Below are 9297 nucleotides of genomic sequence, written 5' to 3'. Positions count from 1 at the left end.
TAAGTAAAAGCTATTTATACATAATACATACAGGATGCAGATGGTACATATAACTCAGCGTAGAAGCATTATGTACAATTTACAGTAATAAGAGGAATGTCACAATTTTTGCAACTGGTCACAGAGAAATCTGGATTGTGCAGTTATCTTGTAATACGTCTCATTTTGACAAAACTAAAAATCAAATGCAGAGTTTAATCATTGATTTGACACTGATCAGGTATACTGATAACTGCTCCATGCGGTCTCTGATGGCCAACACAGTGTGGTTATTAATGTGCAGAGATGTAAATGAAAGCTGCAGCCAAACTTGTACACCAGTTTATTTGTTTTTTAACAACCTTTTAGAAATGTGATCCACAATACCTAATAACCCATCAATATTATTAACCTCCCTGTTCCAGCAGGTGGCGCCACATACATGGTAATACTGTCATATGTTAGGTGAAGGAAAATATTGCAGAGTTTCTATAGTTTGATTTGTTACCATTTGCAGCTTGTTGCCTTATATTTCAGCCATGAGATAACAAAAGTACTGTTACTGTAAATACTTTCATTTTTAAACAAGTTAGGGCACCTACAGGCAACTTGGAAGTTATGGAAACAAGAAATAGCAGCAAAATATTTGAACAGCATTGGCCGGTATGTAATTCCATTATTACATGGTCAAGTAACCTCTGACATATTCAGCGAGAATAAGGAGTATCTATTAGTAGCAGGGTTTCCCACACTTCAAATTTTCCTATTCTTTGAGGGCGATTCAATTAGCCGCAGGGTTTTGTGCCAGGAGCCATTCAATTATTTCCTGCGAGTAGTCCCGAGGGTCTACGTTACGCAGACTTCTGCTCGCAACCTTTTGAGATGCGAAAAGAAATCTGCGTTAACTATTGCTTCCGGGGCTAGTCGCGATGTTACCGCACACGGAAATTGCATAGCTCCGGGCACTTAAACCTTGAGCTATGCTATTGCCAGCCGCAGAAAATAACTGAGCCGTTCTGGCCACTTAATCCGGGAGCTAAAACTCTGGTAAATCCTGTGGCTCAACGCATCGCCCCCTTTTGGATTATTAACAATTGAAAGTTCAAATATATCACATGCCAATATCAAACTATAACGATCTCTAATCTAGAAAATAAAAAACTTAACTAAAACAAAAATTTTACGTAATGAATTTATAAAAATAATGTCTCGCTTACAGTCCTTTACATAAAGACTGTACACTTGTGGCATAATAAAGCATTTAAAAAAATAAAAGTAAAATGAAGTAGTATAATAAATGCCGCCAGTACAAAATATTTCCACGGTACCTATGTAGCAATGAGTGGGCTGTAAATGTAACAGTTTTACAGTCATTTCATGGTGATCATGTCATATGAAAACTATGAGCGCCTTTAGTTGAGATGCTGTATGGAGTGGGCTTCTTCCTCGTATGCATGGGCCCTGCAGAACGACTACAAGAACATTACTTGGTAAGAAAAATATAATGACAAAATGATAAGGTTAGTGATAATGATAACGAGGTGCTGTTGAGGTGGGCGAGGTCATTGGCTCTTAGTATTCATGACAAAGCCGCCAATTGGTTCACTGATGCAGCGCTAAATACGGCTGCCTCCCTTCAGTTACATAAGCTTGAAAAGAAAAAACCCTACAGTACTAGTAGATAGATGACAATGCTGGGAGATGTTCACGTAGTTGTGACAATTGATGGCACTGGCACGAAAATCATGCCCGACGGTGCAACAAACGTGGCCAGGCACACGCAACGCCCATCTCTCATATCTTCGACACGCGTATCAAAGTGTTGGCAAATACCCGCTTCAAAATTTGACGTCGACATACGTAAAAGTAGATTATTGCATTATAAGTTTGGATGCAGACTAAACATTAAAAAGATAATAAAAACATTTTTTTTTAAGTACAAAGTTCCTATGCAATTAAAGTCAATGCGTAACAGAGTAATTATGTTGCATTAATGCACTATGAGGATATTAAGGCAACAGTCCATTCTTAGTGCTTCGGAGACATTTGCTGTTGTGTCTGGAGAGGTTGTTTCCTGGGCATTAGGTAAGAGGGCGCTTGGCACTGCGATCTGTGCATATCCAGGCTTGATATGGGGTTGGAGCACGTGCAGTGCTGACGTCTGCCTGTGTGAAAAATGAAAACAAAGTGATAAGAATAGAAACTGCTTTTGTAAATGAAAGTACAAGATATGTATGTAATGAGGTTATCCACGGTGAGATAACCATCAGTGTATACATGTTTTCCTCTAACATATACTGAAAACATTGATCCACTTATTTAGGTGGTTCATCAAAACTTTTATATCACCTAGGCCAGTGTTTCCCAACCTCAGTCCTCAAGGCACACTAACAGTCCTGGCTTTAGTGATATCCATCGTTGAGCACAGATGGTTAAATCAAAATAACTGAGGTACTAATTAAGTCACCTGTGCTTAAGTATGGTTATCCTTAAAACCTGGACTGTTAGTGTGCCTTGAGGACCGTGGTTGGGAACCCCTGACCTAGGCAGTTACATTTATTAACACAGATCCTCTCTGTGCAATGGAGCAGTTGTATCTCGTATCCAAGAGTTTAAACGTCCCCATATAGAAATGTGCGACCAGTGATTCTCCAGCTATAGATTAACTACATCCCCCACAACACACAGCAGTGATTGCTCCGCTACATTATAACACTATACATCACTTCATGCAGTACTACAAACCCACATTTATGATACATTGTGGATATAAGTCACAATTAGTACAGTGCGGATAGGCCATTCAGGTGATCATTGCAATAATCGATCTAAAGCCTAAATGAGCCTAAATGTGTACTTCATACAGGTAACAAGAAAAAGGATGTGCAAGACCATATAAATTATGTTAAGTCCCTTATGTCTGCACTCTATTGTTATTTCTCAAGAACAAGAATCACATATAGGGCATTCAATTATTAGCAGTGGCTATAACACTATTCATTTCTCACATGACGCAATCAAATGAGATTCATCCTGGAATACAACTGTAAAAGTTTTTTTTTTTTTTTTTTTTTACAAATGAAGAAAATACAATCTTTAATTACATAAGTTGTTAGCTACGTGTTTGAATACTAGGTAGAAGCGCCTTTAGCTGCAGTTAAATATTTACAAATGTAATTCTCTTTACTAAAGGGGCATATCCATTAGCAGATAAATTTGCACGGTGAACGATTTATCGTTCAGTCGTTCAATTTATCTGCTAATGGATATGCTCTGAACGATAAAAATGCGCACTCCCGCAGCCGACAAATTGGGTCTTTTGTCTCTCCAACATGTTTGTCAGCGATAAACGATAATTGACCGATATTAGAAATATCTGTCGCGGTGAACGACAAACGATTTTTTTAGGAAAATGAATAGAAACATAAAAGAAAAAAAATACACTCCCAGAATGGTGTCATGCAATATCGTTCGTCGTTTGCAAAAATCTGTCATGTACATTATAGATATCGGTCATAGCAGCCCCAGGAATTTTCAAGGGATAAATCTTTTGTCTTTCAGAAAGATCTGCTAATGGATAGGCCCCTTTACCCTACTCACACTTTCATCATCACTACTGTCCCAATCGCCGCTCTTTGCCACACTCCCTCTTGTCCCAGCACGGTCCTTGTTCTACTAGACTGTAAATCGCTTCCATAGGCGGGGCTCACAAAGTTGTATTGTCACGTCTACATTTATTTTGTGTACCTTGTATATTCCCGTTTTATATATGTTGCGACTTCTCCACTGTCCGGCTCTGCTGAACGCTATAATAGAATTATATCTGAGAGTCTATTTGAGGAAGTCTCGACTCTCTTGAGGCTTCGCATATGCAGTCTTTGCACATTATTCAGATACCATTGATGAACATAAATTATCATCAATACTCTACAAATTGTCAATGGGATTGAGGCCTGAGCTTAGACCAGGCTGCACCAGACAGTTTTTCCTTTGTTTTTATTTAATCCATTCAAATGTGGCAGACTGCCTTGGGTCATTGCCTTCCTGGAATCTAAAACCTCCTAGATCTAGGTCCTAGATCTCTTGCAGGTTGCAGTAGATTTGTCTATATATCTTTCTACATCCATTTTGCCCCATACGTGGATATGTCTTCAAGTGCCGGAAGGGAGAAACATCACTCCATAGAATAATGATCTCACTGTTGCAGAATAGGTTTCTTTTTTCAAGCATGAAGCCCGCAGGGAAGATTGTGGGATAAACATTAGTGCGAGTGTCAAGCAATACTCAGCCTGCAGTTGTTGCTGTAATCCAAAAAACCCTTCTCAGGAGCTGAGGCTTACAGAGGTAAACAATATGGAGCGAAAACGCAGTTTCTTCGATGTTTTCGCTCGGATGACGTCATTTTTGCCACTTTTACTTTTACACCGTATTCAATTTGAAAACTTTTCGCCGGTGCGAAAAGTATATTGCATTCGACCCTGCGAAAAAGTATCACCAAGGAATGGGTGGCGAAAAAAAGTGCAGAATTGGGGTTTTGGGGTGCAACATTTTGGAAGCCACCCTGCAACCCTCAGAGAGTCCCCCAAAGGTAAACTGGATTAAAAAATTTCAGGAGACCCCCAAAAAAGAACTTTCATTTTGAGGGTGAAAAAAAAAATTGGGGGTACAAAGTTAAAAACTAGCGAACTACAATCTAGGGGGGGTCCCCAAGTATGCCCCAGGTGTTTTTTTAATTACAGGTGTTTGCGGCAGGTGGATTTTTCAAAACTTCACTTTAGCAACTTTTAAATATGCTCACCCCCATTTTCAAGAACCCCAAATTTACTGGGACTACTTATTTTTTGCAAAAAAACCTTCCAAATACTATTCTTCACCACCTTCCCAAATCCCCAAAATAGCAGCTATTGAGCCCGTTTAAAGACCCCACAAACCTTCAGCAGGGCTAATCGGGGGTATACAGAGTGATCCCCCATGTCAGACCATCTTTTTGGGGGTGTTAGGGTCATTTCCCCAAAAATCAGCAAAGTTTTCACTGATTTCACATTCGCCGGGTGCCGTTTTCGACGATTTCATATTGAAAACGGGTATAATTGGGGGTGCGCACGATACTTTTTCACCGGCAAAAGCTCCAATGTGCGGCGAAAACTTCGACCCGCATAGATGGCAAAGTTTACGTTTCATATTGAATACCCCTATTAGTCTGTTAAAGCCATTTATCTTCATAATGTATAATATCTCTGGTAAAGGCTTTGCAGGGATCAACATCTGATTTATAGTTGTCCTATGGCTCCAAAGTTCCATTTGCACCCTATGGCTTTTCTCCCTGCTGGCAATTCAGGGCGTATCCAGGTTTGGATGTTGTGTTTAAGTTTTATTTCCCCTGCAAACTTTTTTTTTTACCATCTGTTGGTTTCGGCTTCTAAAAGGGGAGAATTTTCTGCCCGAGATATAGGAGTTCACGTATACTAATTGCACTTTCTTTACCTGGAAGGCTTACCCTAATTTCCCTTGCTGAACTCCTTCCTTCGTTCTCTGTTCTTGCCTGTGTGCTCACATCCAAGTGATAAAATTCTCCTCTGTAACCAAGTCAAGAATTCAATGCATCATCTGTTACACTGTTGTATATAGTGATCTTGTCTGCTCTTGGGTCTAGAATGATGCATATTTTGGAATGTATACGATTCAACAAGAATCCCTCCTACTGCTCGGTTTTGTACTTTATATTCCTGAAGAAGAACAATGCAAACAAATGCTTTGGCATGGTGAGCAATTTAGTCTTTTTGTGTACAATGATCTGGAGAATAATCCATTTTACAAATAAGTAGCCGTCATTGCTGCAGAGTATTTCTCAGATAATCAGGAGTCTGTTAGAGTGTACCTGGTCATATCAGTCAGGGTTCTGGTCTTCCTTTCAGCTACCTGTTTGCCAAGAGTCCGCCTTCCCAGCTAGGAACATATAGCATATCCTTTTCTGGTACTCCTAGATTGTTCCCATTCATTTAGGAGCACAAGAGCAAACCACGACCAATTCCTCCAGCGATGATACTGCTTGAGAGATCATCTCTTTTGTGATGCAAACCAAGTTCTGTCACTTATGTGCATTTGAGCTCCCGAATCTATGCAACAGAATGGTACAGATCGCCTTCTATTGCTTTAAAAAGATTCCACTCTGGGGACGATGGGGAGTGGTTTGTGGGACAGTTATATAATGCTGGTGCCCTCAAGTCCTTTTCACAACTGATCTCTGTATTTGTGTTGCCTAGGGGTCATTTCTACTATTATATACACCTATGGCATGCCTTACACGCTCAGTTCTCAGATGGGGCATCTGGTTTGTTTTGTTTTTTTGAGTCAACCATGTAAAATTCTTACACTCCCTAAGAGTCTAGTTTCCTTTTTATATTCTTATTTAATGGGTTCCCTGCACTTGGATGCCCTACCGAAACTTAGGGGGTCAGTGGAAGACTGATATGGGCCCTTTAAGTGATGACAGTTGGGATGTGGGATTAGGTACCCCTAAGAGGTCACTATGTTGGTATGTTTCCAACAGATACAATTATTTATTTTACATTGGACCTATTTCACTTCTGTAATGTTTCTGCAAACTTGGAGGGAGACGCACCTGTCTATGCCCCAAATGTTCAACAGTGGACTGCATCTTCTGACACCTCTTCTGGTCCTGCCAATGTATTTTTACTTTCTCGGATACTGTGACAAGGGTGATATCCGTTACAGATGTGTTGTTCCACCTTATAATTCCCAGGGTATATGTCTCCCGGTTGTCCTTGATGATCCTCAGATGAATAAACATCTACAATATGTGCTCAATGCTTTAGCCTTAGCAAAGGTTTGCACTGCGAGAGCCTGGATGGACCCTCATGCGAAGTTTACATACACTGATCAGAATGCTTTACTGAAGTTTGAGCAGGTTTGGAATCCCTGGTTAGAATCTCCTTCTAGCTCTGCAACAGTTTAGGACACCTTGGCCCGTCCATTTACTTGTGCCCACCTGGCTTATCTGGTTAATATGTACAGCACTGCACATTTCTACTTGCTCACCTAACTCTCCAGTTTATGTTGTATATGTACATTACTAATGTATACCCCTACTGTCCACTGCATTACACTTCCACAATTGCTGTGCGGTTCTAACTTATTGTTTGTCTTGTAATAATGCTCATCTTTGTGCTCGGCCTGTTTTTCCAAAAACTTAAAACTGTAATTGAAAAAAAAAGTTCCACTCTCGTGATATTCGCTGGCAGCAGTGATCGTAGTATAAGCTGCTCGGACACTTTTGGAAATTTTTTCTGTTGGTTTCCATATTGGATTACCGTATATACTCGAGTATAAGTCGACCCGAATATAAGCCGAGGTACCTAATTTTACCACAAAAAACTGGGAAAACTTATTGACTCAAGTATAAGCCTAGGGTGGGAAATGGCAGCAGCTGGTAGTGCCCCCAGTAGTAATTCCCCCTGGTTGTGCCCCCAGTAGTAATTCCTCCTAGTAGTGCCCCCAGTGGTAATCCCCCCTTTCAGTGCCCCCTGTAGTAATCCCCCCCTGGTAGTGCCCCCTGTAGTAATCCTCCCCTGGTAGTGCCCCCTGTAGTAATCCTCCCCTGCTAGTGCCCCCTGTAGTAATCCTCCCCTGCTAGTGCCCCCTGTAGTAATCCTCCCCTGGTAGTGCCCCCTGTAGTAATCCTCCCCTGGTAGTGCCCCCTGTAGTAATAACCCCTTTTAGTGCCCCCTGTAGTAATCCCCCCCTGGTAGTTCCCCCAGTGGTAATAACCCCTTTTAGTGCCCCCTGTAGTAATCCCCCCCTGGTAGTATCCCCAGTGGTAATCCCCCCTGTATTCCCCCCTCCAGTAGAGAGAGACATAATAAGAATAATAAAAAAAAAAATCACCTGAAACTCCCGCTCCTGGTCCCGCCGCTAACAGCTCCTCCGGCCGCTTTGTATGGGAGAGACGTCATTACTCATGACGTCTCTCCCATTACCCACTGCGGGAGCCGGAAGATGGCTCCCGCAGTGGGAGCAGCAGCAGCCGATGAGAGTCTGACAGACTCTCAGCGGCTGCTGATTACAGCAAACACACAGCTGCTGGCTCCGGCGGCTGTGTGTTTGTGCTGTGTAGCGCTGACCGAACTCCGTCCGTACAGCGTTACACTTCACTCGAGTATAAGCCGAGGGGGTACTTTTTCAGCACAAAAAACGTGCTGAAAAAGTCGGCTTATACTCTAGTATATACGGTAAGCCATTTTCATATATCCCCAATTGTTGCATCTAAAACATGCTCCATTATTGTGTGACCTTAGATCTGGTGCTGAAGAAGAAAATCTGGTGTCACTTTCCATGTTGTTATAGAACAGATCCTTTCTACGCCGGTGTTCATATACAAGCCTGGTTTTCACAAAGTCTAGTGTTAATTCTGCTTAAGGCCTAATCAGTGCACTGTGGACCTCATTCAGAGCCGCTCGCAAAATGCGAGCGCTCGCTCTGAATGAGGGCGGCCGCTTCTAAGTTCAGAGCCGGCCTCCTGTCTGCTCGCTAGGCTGTGGGTGACCACCCACAGCTTTAGCGAGCGGCCAGGTTGATGGTCACAGACCATCGCGGCTTGCGACGAGACCCTTGTGGTAGGGTCTCGTCTACCGCAAGCACCAGTGAGCTTTCGGCTCTATTAGAGCTGGAAGCTCACCACTGACATCACGAGCGGCCACCCCCAAACGGCAGGTGTTCCGTCGGGAACGCCTCCATTTGTGTAGCCACCCCACCGCCCCGCCCACAAAATGGGACGAGCTGTCGATCACAGTCGACAGCCGCCCCTTTTGTAGTGAGCCCCGGAGCGAGAGAATTTCTCTCTCGCTCCGGGGCTTGCGCGTGCGCAGGGCCTCAACATCGACCCGCTTGCGAGCGGGTCTGAATGAGACCCTGTGTGTGTGGTAGACTGCACAGAAGCATGGCTGCCACATGGTTACACTTTATACCCTCACCTATAGACCGGAGTTGTGCTACGGTCTCTAGCATTACATGCTCCTGCATGTCCTTTGCCAAGTCACATTTGGTATAGATTCCTCATTTGAAACAGCTTACTGTTTAAAAAGGGATATTTCATGCAGCTTTTGTAATGCACCCAGATGCCCCTGCGGTAGTCTCACATCTCATGCGAAATAGCTGGTTGTCTTCAACTAATAAACTTATGGTTAAATCTTACCTGTCTGTCTTTCCTATCCCATTATTGGCTATTAATTGCTGCTCTGTCTGTAGTAATAACCTCCCACAAGTCTTCACTGGTTAACAGCATCACAACCTTATGCTCTG

The 9297-nt window shown here is 42.5% G+C and overlaps 1 protein-coding gene across 3 annotated transcripts in view; it reads right to left on the bottom strand.

The window, feature by feature from the left end:
- ZDHHC20 (zDHHC palmitoyltransferase 20) overlaps nucleotides 1–9297 on the bottom strand; it is a 103890-nt gene continuing 94593 nt past the window's right edge. For all 3 annotated transcript variants that reach the window (XM_088458579.1, XM_088458580.1, XM_088458578.1), the window contains one exon: nucleotides 1–2144. The gene's annotated coding sequence lies outside the window, so the exon portion shown is untranslated. The remainder of the gene's footprint in view (nucleotides 2145–9297) is intronic.

The sequence above is a fragment of the Taudactylus pleione genome, unplaced genomic scaffold (genome assembly GCF_031769625.1).
Source record: "Taudactylus pleione unplaced genomic scaffold, aTauple2 ptg000842l, whole genome shotgun sequence".
Classification (NCBI taxonomy): domain Eukaryota; kingdom Metazoa; phylum Chordata; class Amphibia; order Anura; family Myobatrachidae; genus Taudactylus; species Taudactylus pleione.
The sequence above is the reverse complement of the archived record's forward strand: the minus strand, read 5'-3'. Positions and strand labels throughout refer to the sequence as shown.